Genomic DNA, 18,351 nt, shown 5'->3' on the forward strand with positions numbered 1-18,351 from the left:
AGCCATCAAAGCGACTCGGCAATTATATAAATCATGGGAGGAACGTGCGGGAGCTTTGTCGTTAGAAACTCAAAATGGCATTTCCTCACATTCTGTTGCTGCACATTGGCTTGTGTTTTTTAATAATACACAGGCAGATTATTTTGGTTTGGAATTTGTTTACATGCCTCTCATACACCGATTCGCTGGGTGTGCCAAGGCCAGATCCCATCAGCATTAATAGGACATTTTACACCGTCCTCCACTCCACAGGAAATTTCCAAAGCCAACTCCGGCTGGAACGCAGGCGCCGTGATGAAAAATCACACCCCTGCCACAAGCCAGCCCCCTGGAAATGGCTGAACCTCAACAATCCAGCCCCGTGTCACTCACGGGGAACGGGAGACTTCCCACTTCCCGGGCACGACGAGGGATGCTACAGGGAGCTCCTGCCACAGCTCAGGTTTCATTATTTATGACGTTATGTAACCCCTCTACTACTGAACGGATCTTGTGTGATGATTATATGTACGTGCATTATCATAATTAAATCCACAATACGGCAAATCAGGCGGTTTATGGTGCGTTATCTAGAAACTGCCACCGGGTTTTTACACCTTTTTGGTTCAGGTTTAGCAGAAGTGACAACCCCCAGCTCCAGGACATTCCCAGTGGCAGCAGCTGCTCTGGAGGCTCGGATTCCTGTACATTCCCTCCTTGTTCCTCTCCCACAGGACCTGGGCAGAGGAAAGCCCTCACAGTTCCCTCAAGCCTTCTTCCAGTCCAGAAGAGGAGCAATCCCCAAAATCGGGGCAAAGGCAGCAAAGATGGAGCCCCACAGGTGCCAGCGGGCTCGGGCTCAGCCACATCCCAGGTCCTGGTGAAGAGAAAAATCATGAAGGATTTGCAGGAGTTGATGGCAAAACCATCCCTGCCTCCGATGGGCACAGATTCCTGTGTGCTCCTCTGCTCTCCCAGCCCAGCAGGGAACTGCCCAGGCAGAACTCCACTGAAGTCACCGGGATTATTTGCCTTTGGTGGTTTTCTTTCTTTAAAGATAAAAATAAACCCAAGCACTTGGCTTGAATTGCGGGCCCTAAATCAGTACCCATAATCTGACTTGTAGAGTTTTTGGGGGAGGAAAAAAGGAAAGAAAAAGCCATTCTGAGCTGTGGGCTGAAAAGCCACCCAAGATAAACCAAAAAAGCACTAAACATTGAGCCATTAAGTGAGAAAAGACTACAACTTTGATGTGACACTTGGCTGTTTGCTGGCACTATAAACTATTGCACACTAAAAAAGTTTGTTAAATGCTCCATAAACTTTAACACATTGCTGAAACACTTTGAACCAAGAATTTTATTTGGCTATCCACAAACCACGCTTGGTTACGGGCAAGGGAGAGCAAATGCAGATTTTTCTCAAAACAAATATCTCACTCTGAACCAGTGAAATGAACGCAGGTAGATTTAAGAATTTGTAAGAGAGCACCCACAACATGTCTGTGTTCGGAGAGCCAAAGCCTCAAACAGGGACTGAGTCTTTGGGGTTCATCCCTTTCCAGCACCCCTGACCTTTACATTTTCAGGAACAACCAAGTCCTGGACGTCAGGCAGAGCCAGGAGAACGCTGGAGCACTACAAGAGCTCTGCAAATCATGAGGAAAACAGCCCAGTGGAGTCCACGCTTCACCTTTTCTCTGTGTTTGCCTAAACTTGCATTTCCAGAGCAATTCCAGATCTAAACCAGAGTACAGCCAAGAAGCAAAACTAATCTTAAAAAAAAAAATCCCCAGAAGTTTTAATATTAATGTTTATTCCTTCCACAAAGAAAAATGTGTCTTCCTCCTGACTCTGACGTTTTCCTCCCCAAAGCAGGAGGGAAGAAACTCAACTCCCCAAGTGGCAACGAGGTGTGAAGCACAAGTCACCCATTCCCATCACCTTGAATCTGCCGAAATTTCACACTGGACCACAGACACCTTCCAAAGGAATTTTTTTTCCCAACAAAACTTGCTGAAAACCCTGAAATCCCCCAGCTGTCTTAAGCATCACTGGCTTTGCATAAAACCTAAAGCCACTTTTAACATGTCACTCATCTTCCCTATTAAGCCCAAGGGAAACTGTGCCACGGCTCCCTGCTCGGGGAGGGTGCGGATTTGGATCTCTCGATCCCAGAGACAGACAGGGATTGACACCAAGCCCACCCTCCGTGCTGGCACAGGGCCCGGGGCCGCAGGGGACACAGAGGGGACAGCCACACCCTCTGCCACAGGGGCTGCTGCCATTTCCTCCTGCTTTACAACCGCTCGTTGCTGCGCGGGCACGAGGGAGAAGCGGGGACAGAAACTCATCCTGAATCCCAACCGCACCTGGGGAATGTTCCATGGCACACAGGGAGTGACCCATGGCACACAGGGAGGGTTCCATGGCACACAGGGAGTGATCCATGGCACACATGGAATGATCCATGGCACACACGGAATGATCCATGGCACACAGGGAGTGACCCATGGCACACAGGGAATGATCCATGGCACACAGGGAATGATCCATGGCACACGGTGAGGGTTCCATGGCACACAGGGAGGGTTCCACGGCACACAGGGAGGGTTCCATGGCACACGGTGAGGGTTCCATGGCACACAGGGAGGGTTCCACGGCACACAGGGAGGGTTCCATGGCACACGGTGAGGGTTCCATGGCACACAGGGAGGGTTCCATGGCACACAGGGAGGGTTCCATGGCACACAGGGAGGGTTCCATGGCACACGGTGAAGGTTCCATGGCACACACGGAATGATCCATGGCACACAGGGAATGATCCATGGCACACAGGGAGGGTTCCACGGCACACAGGGAGGGTTTCACACCACACCAGTGAGGGTTTCACGGCACACGAGCCGGGGGCCGGGCGCTCTGCCCTCGGCAGGAGGAACGGACTCGTGGACTCCTGGTACACAGACTGCAGCTCCTGCCCCTGCAGACAGCCCTGCCCCTGCAAACACTGCTGCTCCATCCAGCCCCCAAAGGCTTCAGAGGAACCTCCTGCCTGGGTGAAGCTTTTCCTGTGCCCAGGCCACCCCTGCTGGGCACAGGACCTGCAGCAGGACTGGGCAGGGCAGCACCTGCCCGTGGGTTTCTGTGGCATTGGAGACACCAGATCTGTCAATGCTGGAGAACGGCAAATAACCACATTCTCTCTCCTCCACACGCACTCAGTGCTCCAGGAACAAGGTGTGGATGGTCCGAGAGCACTCCCAGAACAGGATCCACAAGACCCTGCAAACCCAGAGCCTCCCTGGCTGCTGGAGCCCTTCCCCAGCAGGACAGAGCCCACCTGGGCAGCCTGGAGCAGCCTGAACCTCCGCAGGTCCTTTCCAGCCTCACCCATCGCGTGACTCTGATTTTTCCTCCTGCCTGCATGCTTGGGGCTCCAGCTCCAGAGCAAACACCAGGTCTTGGTTAGTGACATAATCCTTTGAATCCCAGCAGCTCCCATTTCACAGGACACAGCTGTTCACTTCCCTGCATGCATTTTTACAGTCACTTCTTCCATCCTTTCCCCCTCCCCTGAAATTTTCTGCCCTTTGCTGCTAAAGTCAAATAAACACATTTTCAGGATGGGAGTGGTAACTTTATCTCTTATTTTTCATTCCCCTATCTTCTTTAGACCAATATTGAAAGGCCTTGTACACTCAGAGACCTTGCAGACACGAGGTTTGCTGCACTGCCATGGCCCTGGGCCACCACTTTGTTCAACACACAGAAGAAACCAAAATTCACAAGGCACTTCGGCACCTGGACACTGTGCAACACGAGGAAGGACCAAAGACCCCACAGCCCCAACGCTCCTCGTTTCACGTTCTGCAGTACCACCCTCATCCCATCCCAACGTTTCCTTCACTGCACACGGATTTCCTGCTCCTCCTTGCTCCCAGTTTTCTCAGTTTCTGATGGAAAAGCAGTAAAGAAAATCACCCACTCATAAGGGCTTATTCTACAACAGAATCAGGGAATTCCCTGCCCGGCTGGGGCTGTGTCCGTGCTGCACGGGGCCAGGTGAGAAGGAGCTGTGTGGAGAGCAGCCCCGTGCTCCTCCCGCGGGGAACAACCCAGCCCTGCCCAAAGCACACACTGTGGGCACGAGCAGCCCCTAAACACGAGTGAAGGTCTGGCTGTGCCTCCTGGAGAGGTCACCTCCCTCCTTCAGCACTGCCAGGAGCCAAAGCCAGCAGACACTGAACGTCCTGGGCAGATCTCACACGGGGATTTGATCCTGGAGCACAGCGCCTGGCCAGGATTGGATTTCACTGTGCCTGTTCCTCGAGGTCCCCATTTTGGCCAGTTCCTGGTGGCCTCCATGGCTGTGAAAATCCTCCTGCTCCTGCAGGCAGACAAGTGACATTTGCGTGGCCACGGGCTGGCACAGTGACCTCCGGGCAGGGATCCTGTGATGCCACCAGGACACAGCAGGGAGAGCAGCCGGTGTCCCCTTCCCAGGCCAGGGCACATCGAGTGATTTACCCTCAGGGCAGCTTCTAAAAATCCAGTTTTTCTTTCCTGCTCCTTCACTCGAGATCAGCAGCAGCAGCAGGTTTCCCTCATGCCCCTGCTGTGCCCCAGAAGTGCCAGTTCCCAGGGCAGCCCACTGGGTGACCTCGGGGCACGGGGATGGACAGGGCCACGCAAAGGACCCAGACCCTGTGACAGGGCACGGGGAGAGGCCGCTGCCTGCCTCCTTAAGTAAAGGATAAAGTTTTAATTTAAGCTGATCTCCGGGGAGAGAAGGAGGTTACTGAATCCATAGGAAGCAGCAGGGGATGAACCGGGTGACCCTGGAGCCAGGCACGAGCACCCAGGATTCCCAAGGGTGACGAGGCTGGGGGGACAGGCCGGCACCACATTTGCTGTGGATTTTTTCCATCCCCTGCTCCGGACAGACACATTTCCCTTGTGCTGCCTCACAGAGCAAACAAATGTCATCTCTCCGGGAAAACTGGGAGGACTGTTTTCTTCCCGAGCCTTCCCCCTCTCCGAATCCTCCCCCCTTTGCAGCAAAGTGCCCCTAATCCCCAAATTCTCTCTCTACCTGCAGGGAGAGCTGAAACCCTACCCGTCCCCTCCCCCAGCCCTCCAACCACACTAATCCATCAAATTCCCCGGCCCTGCAGCCCACCCCCAGCCCGGCAGCAGCAATCCTGGCACCAGATGTCCACTGACAAAGGCAGCGCCAAGCATCAAAAAGCGATTGCCCATCACCCCTGTCCCGACGGGGCCCGGGGCAAAACGCGAGTTCAAAGCCCAACAACCAGAGCGGCACCCGAGCATCTTCTGCCACTCACAGCCCGGGCACACGGAGCGGCCGCTTCCCTCACCGGGGACACGGGGACAAAACCCAAACCGCGTCTGAGCCCACCGAAGGGTTACAATTCCCCTCTCGCATCAGGGATTTAAACCAGGGGTCACTGATGGAAAACAAAAGGGATTTTATTTAAAAAAAAAAAAATCAAACCCTGAGCAAGACATCTGTGCTCTGTCCACACGACGCCGGAGCTGCATTAGCAAGGACTTTGTTTGCAGAGCGCTGTCGCTGCTCCCGGCGCCCCCCAGATCTGGCTTTGCTGGCCAAACCTCGCTCCAGATTGGCCATCTGGATTATCTGGTTCTGCTAAACCTGACCACGAGCCCGGCCTGCGAGACAACACACCCATCCCCGGCGACCTGCACACAGAACGAGGTGGAGGGGAGGACGATTTCCACTCCACACCTCAATAACCTTTCAAATGCACGAATTTTTCACCCCTCCTTCCCTTTTCCTGCAGTTTGGTGCTATTGCTCCCAGTATTCCGGCATGCTGCTACGTCAGCCTCCCCTGTGGCTGTTTACTCTCTGAACCCCCCACCCTCATTTCACAAACGCAGTTCCAAGCTTTCCCACATTTCCCTCGGAGAAGCGACGTGCACAGACTGTCCCGACAGGCGGGGCACGCCAAAGCCTCGCCCGAAACCCATCCCCCAAAACCCGGGAACAACACCCAGGACAGGAACAAGGTCTCCACAACTAATTAATGGCACCAGTCTCCCCGGCTGGCTTCTGAAGCGGCTCCGGCTCACGGCTCTGGGAGCGCAGAGCATCCCTCCTCCCCCGGTGCGCATCCCTGCCCGCGGGGACAGCCCCTGCCGCCCACGCTCCCGCCTCCTCCGCGGGCAGGGCCCTGCGCCACAAATCCGGGGGAAATTCGAAGTGTCATTTTCCCCCTCACACCCGGGTTTAGTGCTGCTGCTGCTGCTGCTGCTGCTGCGGCGTCATTTTATTTATGGCATTGCTTCTGCCGTTGTAACGATCCTACATAAATTCCACATCCCGATTCCCTAACAATACTTGCTGCCATTATAATAATGATCCCATCTGAATGGCACAGGTGCCATTATCAGAAAATCTGTTTGTAATAGGGAAGCAACTGTAAAAAAAGGCATTACGCCCAAATGAACTACTTAAGGATTACCATAACCAGGGGCCTTGCCTCAATTCCCTCGGCTGCAGCGCTGCTTCCTGCCTGCTCAGAAATAGATAGCAAGTCAAATTTAGTGGGTAAGTCATCCTGTGATTTGGGAGCTGGTGCTGAAACTGAGCACTCCGTGGCTTCAACACACAAATAAAATCTACCTCCACACGGATTCTGGAATAATTTTGGCAATGGATTTACTAAGTGCTAACGAGAGCTCTAATCAGTACATGGAGAAATGGAAACACGCCCTTACCCTTACAACCTCATAAAAGCTACCTGTAAATAGCCAGGAAGGGCAGAAAAGCTTCTTAAAGAATCCAGACTCACCCAAGTGCACAGGAGCTCATGCAAAATTAAGGCAGAAGTCACTTCAGAAGTGGCATAAGACAGACAAGAACACTCAAGGCCTTGCAGAGCTGTGTTTGACAGAGCTCAGGTCTCCATCCCCGCCTCAGCCTGTGCACGTCCACAGCTCCCAGCTGCCTCCTGCTTCAGGAAGCTTCACCCACCACAGCAGTTATTACTCCTACAAAAGAGCTCTGGAAGGGCAGCTACTCCTTCAAAGAGAGCTTCCAACAGATGTTTTCCCACCGTCAGCATCTGAACAAACACGGTGTCTCACACCTTCCACAGTCCCTAATTTTACCAGTTCGTTCTTCGCACCCGCAAACGCAGCATGAAATAAATTCAAATGTAACAAGATTGCACTTCCCTGGTGCCATGAGATGTGCTGCAAACTCTGCCCACTCCGACAGCAAAGCCTTGCATGGGAACAAAATATACACAGGGTTCAAAATCCCTTCAGACAGAGGGCAGAGGATGGTTGGGGGGAGCGGTAATGGGATGCAGTGCCTTTTATCTCCAGGTGAGCCATCCAGCCCAGGTGAGCAGCCTCCACAAAGCTGCTACTCCACCAGGGCCGCACAGAAACCAGCACGAAATGAGGATCAGTGGCTTCGCTCCAGCTCTTGGCTGAGCCGTGTCAGACAACGTGTCACTCCTTCACCCGGCACCGCAGGGCAGCCCCCAGAAAAGCACCAAGGACGGGGTTGTGCAACCTCCACTCTCTCCTCTGCACGTAGCCGGGCGACACCGGCGCTGCTGCTCCTTTTGGCCCGTGCCCACACGCCGCAGCCAGCGAGGCTGGGGCAGGAATCGGAGATACCGGATCTATTCCTGGCGTCGCTGCCGACCTGCCGCGGGAGCCGGGCGAGCCGCGCCTCTGCTGTCGCCTCGCTTTTGGCGGAATGACTCAAGCACGGCACTGCGGCTCTGCTCACCGGTGGACCCTAAAGCTCTTCCCAGCAAGGAGCTGCGCGCTGCCATTCCCACTCTGCAGACAAGGAAGCCAGCAGATTGCCATTCCCCCAAAGGCTGTTTTTCTGGCACGCTCCTTAGAGATTAAATCTAGTGAAATAGCTTTGCCTTACAAGAATCTGTACCCACAGGGCAGACTCAACAGCCAGGGTAAAGAAGGTGTTTGAAACTTGCTGTGATCAAGGTTAAGGAACACAATAAAACACCATATCCTGCTTTTCCAGCTCTTCAGGGTAATGAGGGATTTCCTCATATATCTGCTGCAACTGTCACCTCTGCAGGAATTTAGTACTTAATACTAAATTCACTCTCTGTCGGCACACTGAACCTTCAGCCGGTTTATTTTGGAACCTCCACCTCCCAAAACGACGCACATCTCTTCCAAGTCAAAAGTATGACTGGGCCTTCTCTGGTTTCAGTGCCTTTGATAAATCCCTGCTTTGGCTGCAGAGCAGCAGGAGAGCAGAGCAGGAGCCCCGACACCGCCTCACTCCCTCGGCTCCACTCTGACTTGGCAGGAAGATTCGGGAGGGTTCTCCGGGAGATGATGTCCCTCTTGCCGCCCTGGGGACCAACGACACGCTCCCGTGGTGATAAAAGACAACGATCCCTTTCCCCTCCCGGCTGCTTCTCGGAGCACGAACACGAAGGGAGGCGTTCCGGGTCCCTCTGCGGGGATGGGCGGCGGAGGGGGGGAGCGCAGAGCCGGGCAGCCCCGGGCAGAGCCCCCCGTCCATCGCGGTGCCCCCGGCCGGCCCCGCTCACCGAGGGGAGCTCAGCCCCGGCCGGGCAGCCCCGGGCAGAGCCCCCCGTCCATCGCGGTGCCCCCGGCCGGCCCCGCTCACCGAGGGGAGCTCAGCCCCGGCCGGGCAGCCCCGGGCAGAGCCCCCCGTCCATCGCGGTGCCCCCGGCCGGCCCCGCTCACCGAGGGGAGCTCAGCCCCGGCCGGGCAGCCCCGGGCAGAGCCCCCCGTCCATCGCGGTGCCCCCGGCCGGCCCCGCCGGCCGCCCCCGGCCCGCCCCCAGCCCGGCGAGGGGGGCGAGGGGCGGCCCAAGGCTCCCACCCCCAGCGCTCCTTTTACGTTCGAGACCACGCAAACCGCGGAGAACCTGCTAAAACAGCCTGATTCACTCAGATTTTTCACTTCTTCCTTTCTGGCGAAGCCAAAACCCTGAACAAAGCCCAACCGACAGAGTCAGCCCCGAAAATCGCAGGGGTGGCCAGGCCCGCGTGGAGCCAGGCGCGGCCGCCCGTGGGCTGCAGCCCCACACCGACAAACGCTGAGCTGGCTCCAGAGGAGAACCGCGGCTCAGTGCAGGTGGTTTGTTATTTTGTTACTCTCACAAAGTCTCTTTCCAGCAGATGTTCCCCTGTACCACGTGTGGCAATCCCAGCGCACTTGAATTTGTGATTTTTCCTCTGCTAAGTGACGTTTTCAGGAAAAGGGAAATTAAAGGATAACAAGATGCAGCTATAGAAAGCTGGAGCTCTACAGGCTGGAGAATTCGAATTCTCTCTCTCTCTCTCTCTCTTTTTTTTTTTTTTTTTGTTTTTAGAAGAAGAACCATAATGTTAATGTTAGAAACCACTTTTCATATATAGCAACGATCAGCTTCATCTTTACACTTCTTTCCTTAGCTGCAGGAGAGTTCTCCAACAACGAACAATATAAATTTAAATTTAATTTCAACTGTTGCTATAACTGCCTCCAGTCAGACCAACTGCTGCGAATTCAAGTCAGAGCCTTGACACAAAAGTTACCTGAGTTACCTGCAACAGAAAAGTTCTTTGTTTTTGCCAAAGTGAGAAAAGAATAATAAAGGGATAAACTGTGGTTATCTCTCCTGAAAGTTCCAGCTACAGAGTTCCCGCAGCTAAACAAAGCTTTTTCCTCCACATCTATTATGTTTCCGAAATTACACATTTTAGACAAATCTGCATCTTGAGCCCGAGCGGTAGCCTAATAGCGCCAGCAAACAAACCATGGAAAGCCGAGAAAACGAGTTCTATTTAATGCCGGGAAGGGAGCGCAGGACTCGGGCAATGTTTACAGTGAACAAATTCTGTCCGTTACTCAAAGGCTGCGGCCCGTGTCCTGCCGGCAGCACCGCGCGTCCCGCAGCCCGGGCTCATTAAAAATAAAAGGCATTTCCAGCACGGAGAGGAAACGCGCAGTAAGAGCGGAGATTTGGGGAGGGGGGGAGCGCAGAGCCGCCCCTTTGTGCGGCACAGGGGGACGATGCTGGACGCGCTCCTCGCATTTCCTCGCTCCGCAGCAAAACGCTCCCCGAGCGCCGGGAAAAAGGGGAGAGGGGAGAGGAAATGGGAGAGGGATGGGCAGAGTCGAGGCAGGGGGAGAGGAGAGCGGAGAAGGGAATTCCCTGCCCAGCGCCCCCCGCTGCCGGCCCCCCCGAGCCCCCCGCCCGCTCCCCGGCCCCGGCTTTCCCTCCTTAGAAACGCGGTAAAGAACGGAATTTTTCAATCAAACCGACCGTCTCGGAGCCGTCCCGGCGCCGGCGGGGAGCGGAGGCTCCGTGGCGAGGGCGGCCCGGGGACCCCTCGGCGGAGGGAGGGACCCCGCGACCCTCGGCGGAGCCCAGCGCGGCCCGGCCGGGCGGGGCGGGCCCGGGGCGGGCCCGGGGCGGGGCGGGGGCGGCTCCGGGGGCAGCGGGGCCCGGCCGGGGGGACCCTGACAGCGACCCCGGGGGCTCAGCCCCGCCGGCTGGCCGCTCAGCATCCCTCCGAGCCCGCCCGCGGGGTTCCGACAGAGCCGCTGGGGTCTGTCCCCCCATTCCGGGCCCTCTGGGGTCTGTCCCCCCATTCCGGGCCCCTTGGATGCTCTCAGACCCGCCCGGTTCACGGATCTCCCCCACAATCAGAGGAGAATCCCCCTGGCTGCGCCCCCAGCGCCCCGTTCACGTCCCCGTTCACCCGCCGCCCCAAAGGGGAAACTGAGGCACGGCACTGCTGGGGAACCCTGGCCTTGAGATTCACGGCGATACTCGGGGCCATACAGAGCCCGGCACCGCTCGTCTGTGATGAGATAAACTCTCACCTCTAAAAACACACAAAAAAAAAAAAAAAGAAAAAAAAAAGAAAAAGAAAAAGAGAAAAAGAAAGGAAGTAAAACCATCAACAAAAGCCACAACCTCCTTCATTTATTTTTCATGGAGCTGCACAGCCGTGCTGAGCTCTTGCAGCCATCTGTAAAGGGAGAAGGTAATTCCTAGCCTAAGGACTTAAGAGTTTAAATAAGATATAAACGCCGTGTGAGAGGACGGCAAAGGGAGCGGCAGGAGGGGGTGTGCAACAAAAGGGTTTCTTCAGAGGGAGATTAGGATATCACGATCGCAACGTATACGCCTTTGCATTGACTCTATGTGGGATTTCAGAGCGGCTCTGTTATCTCCGGGCAGGAACAAAACACTCTGTACTTGCTCTTTTCCAAATCAGACCAAAAAGTTGGAACTAATCAGGAAAAAAAAAATCACAACAACAAAATTCCTTCTTCCCTCTGCTCCTCTCTCAATTTTGCCTGGTTTTTTTTTTTTTTTTGGTGTTTTTTTTTTTGGGTTTTTTTTTTTTTTTTTTTTTTTTCCACACAGAGAGATATTTTTCTGGGTTTTTTTGGTTTTCTTTTTCGAAAGCTCTGGGTTGAAAATCCTGGGTCATTTGGGAATTCTCCGAGCCAGCGGCCGTAGCGGGGCTGAGCACAGAGAGGTTCTTGGCAGGCCCCAGCGTGGGGAGGGCTGCGCTGGAGCATGTGCCTGGGAGAAGGGGGGCTGCGGGGGGCAAGAGAGGCCACATACATTTTTAGAAGGAAAAAATAAAAACGAGGAGAGAAAAAAAAAAAAAAGAAAAAAAAAAGCGTCAGCGAGGCCTGGCTGGCGCACACGCCGGCTCCGGGGGCTGGGAGCGGGGGAGCGCGGGGAGGAGAGAGCCGGGGTGGATGGAAGTGAGGATCCAGATTGAAAACAGATGGGATTTTTCTTGCCAACCTGACATCCGAGACCGCGGGAGGCGGGGTGAAACTTCCCTTCAGAGAGGCTGGCAGCCAGGAGATACGCTGGGGGGGCCCCCCAAAAAAATCCCAGTTTGGTTTGAAATCCCTTCTCGTTCCTGCCGGGCTGGGGCTCTGGGGTCGGCAGAGAGGAGCCCGCTGGAACTGGGTTGTTTTTTTTTATACTTTGAGGGATTCGATTTTACCATTAAGTGTCTGATTCATCTGTTCCTGCCTGCTGGAGCCCAGCCGAGCCTGGCAGTTCATACTTGCCCTGGGAGACATTTTAGGGGCATTTTGCACCGCCGCGGATCCCTCTGCGTGTGCTCGAGAGGGAAACCCGTGTCCGTGCACAGAAATAACCCCGCAGGGCACAGGGGCCACAACTCCCCCCAGGGGTGAGCCGGGATGCAGGAAACGTGCCGGAGTGGGGCTGCAAAATCCACATTTCCCTGTAAAAAGGCACCATAGAATGCTGGAGGACCTCAGGCCCCTTGGCACAGCCCCGGGCACCTGAGCTGGCCGCCACCAGCAGCCCGGGATGGGCAGGTTTAACAAGGCCAGGATGAAGGACGTGAAGGTGCTGGAGCGTGTCCAGAGAAAGGAAAGGAGCTGGGGAAGGGGCTGCAGCACCAGGAGAGGCTGAGGGAGCTGGGGAAGGGGCTCAGCCTGGAGAAAAGGAGGCTCAGGAGGGACCTGGGGACTCTGCACAGCTCCCTGACAGGAGGGGACAGCCGGGGGGTCGGGCTCTGGGAACAGCAGGACAGGAGGGAACGGCCTCAGGCTGGGCCAGGGGAGGTTGACTACGGATACTGGGATAATTTTTTCACCCACAGGGTGCTCAGGCACCGGCACAGCTGCCCAGGGCAGGGGTGGAGTCCCCAGCCCTGGAAGGATTTAAAAGCCACGTGGATGTGGCACTTGGGGACACGGGTCAGCGGTGGCCCTGGCAGCGCCAGGGTAACGGATGGGCTCGATGATCTGAGAGGGCTTTTCCAGCCTCAAAAATTCCACGATTCTAAGCTGCAAACAAACGATACAACAGCCGCAAAGTGACTTCGCAGTGATTCATGCAGGAGTCAATTTGTGGCCGGCCCGGAGGAGCGGCGGCCGCCGCGGGTCACTCCTCCGGCCTCCCGCACACCCCGCTCGCCCCTCGGGCTGCCGAAATCCCCGCCGGAGGGGCAGAAGGGTCCCTGGAGGTGCCCGGCCACACCAGTCTGTGTGATGGGGGGAAGTTTTACCACACTCTGGGACAGAAATCACTGCAAAAGGCTCGTTGTGCGCGGAGCCCAGCCCAGCCCGCGGCCCTGGCACAGCCGTGCTGCCCCTCCAGCAGAACTCGGGCTCCCGCGGGCCTGGCAGGGACCTGGGGTCCCTGTCCCCCCCCGGGATTTCACAGCTACTTTACAAACCAGAAACAAAACCTTAATGGTGTGGGCTTGACCACATATTTTCCAGGGGCTCTGGGAGACCGGCTCTCCACAAGCCGGCTCACACACACTCTTTTCATTCAGAGCTTTAAATACCCAATTGTGTCTGTTTTCAGCACGCTCATTTTTAGCATTTTAATGATATGGTCCCCGGCTTTCACCCTCCTTGGATTGGCCCCAGCGTGGGTTTCTTTTTTTTTTTTTTTTTCCCCTTTTTTCCCCCTTCTTTTTAACATCTTGCAGAGCGAGAGGGGAAAGGGAAGAGGGTTAGCAAGAGGTCACACATTTCTCCTAACCCAAGTGTTTCTGCAGCAGGCAGGGGGTCCTGCTGGGGACAAAGCCGAGCAGCCCCTGGGGCTGTGGGTTGGCTCGGTGTGGGACGGGCACGCCGCCCTGCCCTGCTCCGTGCAGGGACCTTCCCGGGACAGACGGACGGACAGACAGACAGCAGCGCCCTTCCCTCGCCCTGGCACGGCCCAACCCTCACCCACCACAGCCGGCCCTGGAAGGAAGAGTGGGATCTGCCATTGCAATAATCGCTCTCCCTCCCTGCCCTGCGGACAGAGCCGTGTCCCAGGGCCCCCGGCAGGATCTGGGCTGGTGTCCTGCTCTCCTCAGGGATGGGGAAAAGACCCCACGGGCAAACGGGACCCGGGCTGGGCCGGCTCCAGCAGGATCTGGGTTGGTGCCCTGCTCCCCTCAGGGATGGGCAGAGGATCCCACTGGGCTGGGCTGGTTCTGCCTCCCCAGCAGCTGTCACTGCACTGACACAGCAAAGCCGCTCTCGGGTCCAGGTTCAGCTGCAGCATCAACACCCCAAAGCTGCTGGAGTGCTCTGCACCCTGCCAGGAGAGCCAGGGAGACAGCAGGAGACCCAGGGCTGCACCTGAGAGAACCAAACCAACCCAAACCCACCCAAACCTCCCCATTCCCACCTTCCCCAGGCATGCTCAGCCCCATTTCCTTTCGGATGTGACCCAGCCCCGAGGGATGTCCTCTCCTCCTGTCCCCACCACGCGGTGCCAACACGCAGGGATGTCCCCAGCCCTGTGCCCCGGCCCCACACACACCACGTCCCCGTCAGGCACCTCCACAGGGCGCCTCAGCATCAGCCGCTCAGAGGATTTCGATTTTTTTTTTCCCGCCAAGTAATATCGAAATGATATTTATTAAATTTGCTCTCTAAGTCCCTCAATCTGCTCCATAATACAGTGAATCTGCGAGGTGGTTTCACTGATCCCGCCTCAATGAGACCAGATTAACACAGATGATCCCGGCTTTGCGGCTCCCCGGGCCCGGGGAGGGTCAGAGGTTGTGCAGAAAGGCAAAACCCGCTGGCAGCGCGGGGCCGGAGGAAGCCACGTGCCCCCGGAAAACGATTTCCGAGGTTAATTCCAGGTGGGAAGGAGGGAGCACTCAGCGTGGACGGAAAGCTCATTTGCCTCTGTAGTCCAGCCTCTCCTGCTCTTATCTCCCTCCTCGAGCGCATTGATTGCACCTGCCCCCACCCCAGCAAGACGCCCATTAAATCTCAAATCAGCTCCAGAAAGGTTCATCAGATCCATTATCTCTGCATTCAGCTAAATTATGAAAATCATTAAGATAAGGAGGCATGGAGCCTATTAGTTTCCTGGAGAGGATGCTTTACAATCCTTTTCCTTCTGCTTCCACATTTAATTACCTTAAGTTTCACAGTATTTAATTCCATTTATTAAACCTTTAATACGTAAAAACAACACAACAATAAAACCCAGTGCCTGTCACCCTTTGGGAGGGCGCAGGGCTGGGATGGAGGCAATCCTCCATCCATCCATGCGTGGACACTCAGCTGAGCTGGAGCTGTGCTCGGGGCGGATGCATCCACTAATTAAAAAATTAAAGACGTGTCCCAGAGTCCGCGCAAAGGGAAAATGAGCAATGCCAGCCCAGGGTTGTCCCGCGGGCTGCCCCAAGCCAGGCTGGTTCCTGAGCCAGGAGCTGTGAATAACCCCGAGGGATGACACAAAAAGTAGTGGGATGGTGGAACTCTCTATTCTTTTCTGGCAGGAGCACAGTTCATCTGCACCACCCCAGGGAGCCCCAGGGGGACGGTGCTCCTGCAGGTATCACCAGGATCGACTTGGATTTTGGGTTTTCCTCCTGGGCAGATGCTATTTCGGGACACTGACAGCAAGCCCGTGGAAACAGCCAAGCCCCACACGCTCCAAGCAAGGTCAGTCTGAGGCATCAGCTGCTCCCTGGCTGCATTTTGCCTTCCCAGAGATTCAGCAACGCTGGTTCCCACCAGAGCAGCACCCAAAGCCCCTCACCCTGCAGAGACACACAGAAACCCTCACGCTGTCCGTGCCAGCTCACAGGACACCACTGAGGAGAGCAAACCCAGCCAGAGGCACAGGAGGGGAAATGTTTGGTGCAGGGACACCAACTGTGCCACGCACGGAGGGGAAGGCGCCAAGCCCGGCCGGTGCCCAAGCCCAGCCCACCCAGAGCACAGTGCAAGGGCTGCAAATCCACTCCCTGCCAGCACACAGACAATTGCAGACCCACACACAGCACCTCCAAACACCTTCTCGCAGGAGATTTCAACCTTTGGACAATTTATGGACAACCGAAACTTCCTACGAGGAGCTGGGGACAATCATGGAGCACCTTGAGCCATTCCTAAGTGTCCCAGGCCAGGCTGGATGGGGCTTGGAGCCACCTGGTCTAGTGGAGGGTGTTGGGGGTTTGAAAAACATTATCTTGAAGGTCCTTTCCAACCAACCCAAAGCATTCCGAGATTCCTTAATTCAGACCCTTCTCTCCAGCACCGGCACAGCGCAATTTCCAAACGCTGCTGCCTTCGAGGCCTGTCCCATCATGCATCCAAACTGGGCCCCACAGCTCCAAGCAGTGCAGTTTCTTCCCATCAACATCCTCTGCAGGATTAAACCTCAAACTTGGCCTGCATTTCGCATTTGGTTTCTAACTCATGAACCGCTCTGGAAAAGTAGCACCAGGAAGAAAAAAAAAACCAACTTGCTAGAGTGTTCCCCAGCAGCATATCCACAGACTTTAATATAAAAAAGCTGCTGCTAATTTAAAAAACAAATGTTTAAGCAATCAGGCATGTTTATTTAATTTGTCCTTTCTGTGCCAGAGAAGGGCTGGGCTGCTGGCAGCCGCTGCCACACGACGGTATCAGGGCTCGTGGTGAGGGCCCTGCCTGGTGGGACGGGGGCAGCTGGAGGCTCCAACACAGCCCCGAGGCTCTCCTGGAACAATCCAGCCTCACAGCCTGAGATGACGACATCTGCAGCACAAGGATGAGACGGGATCCAACCCACTGCTGGCATCCGGCGTGAACCAGGTTACAGCCGTGGCTTGGGTTGGACCGGCCTTTAAATCACCCAGTTCCACTCCCCTGCTGTGGGCAGGGGCACCTTCCACTAAAGCAGCTTCCTCAGAGCAGCACAGGACAGCGACTCTGTGGATAATCCACGGAAGAATTTCCCATGTGGCCCAAAACACCTGAAAGGACCCAACGTTCAGAGTACAGACGAGTCCCCAGAGAGGCTGGAGAGCCCCGTGTTGCTCCTCTCAGCGCTAGAAGGGCCCAGACCTGGACAGCAGATCAGGTTCTCCTTTCCCACCACAGCACTGACAGGAACAGGGATGGTTCAGAGACGTGCAGGATCGTGAGGGAACCCACCACGGGCAGGAACTCATCGTGCCCACCATCATCACCGGCGTTCACAAGTCACTGCTGGGGTTGGCAGGTTCTTTATTAACTTTCCCCCCACGCAGCATCAAGGATGACTGAGGAAATCCAGTGGCCTGTTGATTTGCTTGTCTCCCTGGCCCAAATTAACCCATTGTTTATTTTTAAGCAGCAGGATGCACCAAATCCTCACATGGAGGCCACAGAGCTGGGAGGAGACGCCACACACATCCACGGCACCAGCACTGGACAGAAGGTCTCCACCTCATTCTCTGCACTGGGAAGAAGCTGGGCCCAGGTCTTCCACTTGCCCTCCAGAGATGGGAAAAGTGAACAAAGGGATTTTTCAGTCCATGGGGTGTCTCCTGATGGATTCACTGCCCGCCGTGCCCGAGCTCTGGTGCGCTGGAAGTGCAGGGAGGTTTGGGGAGCCTCAGCCTCAAACACAGCCTGGGACTCCTCTGTGCACCCCTCTGGGGCCAACTCAGGTGCTCTGCTGTCCCAGTGCTGGGGTTGTTCAGTGGGAGGATTCAGGATTCACCATGTGCCTTCCCATGGGATCGCTCCAAGCAGCCACTGCTGCTCGTGCAACCAAAAACCCCAGGAAAAGGCCACTGGGGCTGTTGGGGGTGTTTTGGTGCTGCTCTCCTGGGGGCTGCAGGTGTCAGAGGGGGCAGAGGGAGGGCCAAGGACACCCACAGGACGGGACACGGCCTTAGCTCTGCTCCAGGCCCCGCAGGAAGGGGCTGCTCCAGCCACACAGCCCCAGCAGACACCAGGCGAGGCAGCTCCGCCGTCTCCAGCCCGTCAGGCCCCCACTGATGACCTTTGTTTGTGTTTTTTTAAGCGCCATCTCCATTCCTTGTGGCTGCTGAGAGTGTTTTCCATATGAGCAGCACTGGAGAGTCTTCCAGAGCCTGCAGCCATCCCACACTGGAGCCTGCTGAGCAGCCAAGCGAGACCTGCAAAACCCCAGCACAGGCTGGAAGCTGCCACGAGCACCACGTGGGCAGAAACGGATCTGCTGAGGACGCAGGACAGAACCACTGCCGGGGAAAGGCTCAGAGCACGGCGCAGACAGGAGGAGCTGCAGCAGCAGCTGAGGGGACACAGGGACGGTGGGAGCAGCACTGCTGGGCCGGCGCAGGTCCCCAGAGCCGCCAGGGAGGGATGCTGGCAGCCCCTGGGCAGGGAGCTCCTCTCACAGGGAGCTGCCTCACCCCAGAGCCTCCTTTGCTCTCTTTCTTTGGAAAAAAGGGAAAAGGCAAAGGGAAGCAGCAGTGCCACTTCCCAGGTACCCAGGACTCCTCTCGGCCAGCCCCAGAGCGGGGTGAGAGTGCACTGAGTGTGAACAGAGCTCTCCAGCAGAGCCTGGCAGCACAAGGAATCCTGCAGCACACTGGGGCTGGAGG

This window comes from Chamaea fasciata, unplaced genomic scaffold (genome assembly GCF_029207755.1).
Source record: "Chamaea fasciata isolate MVZ Bird 193981 ecotype frontalis unplaced genomic scaffold, bChaFas1.0.hap1 SCAF_28, whole genome shotgun sequence".
Taxonomy (NCBI): Eukaryota; Metazoa; Chordata; class Aves; order Passeriformes; family Sylviidae; genus Chamaea; species Chamaea fasciata.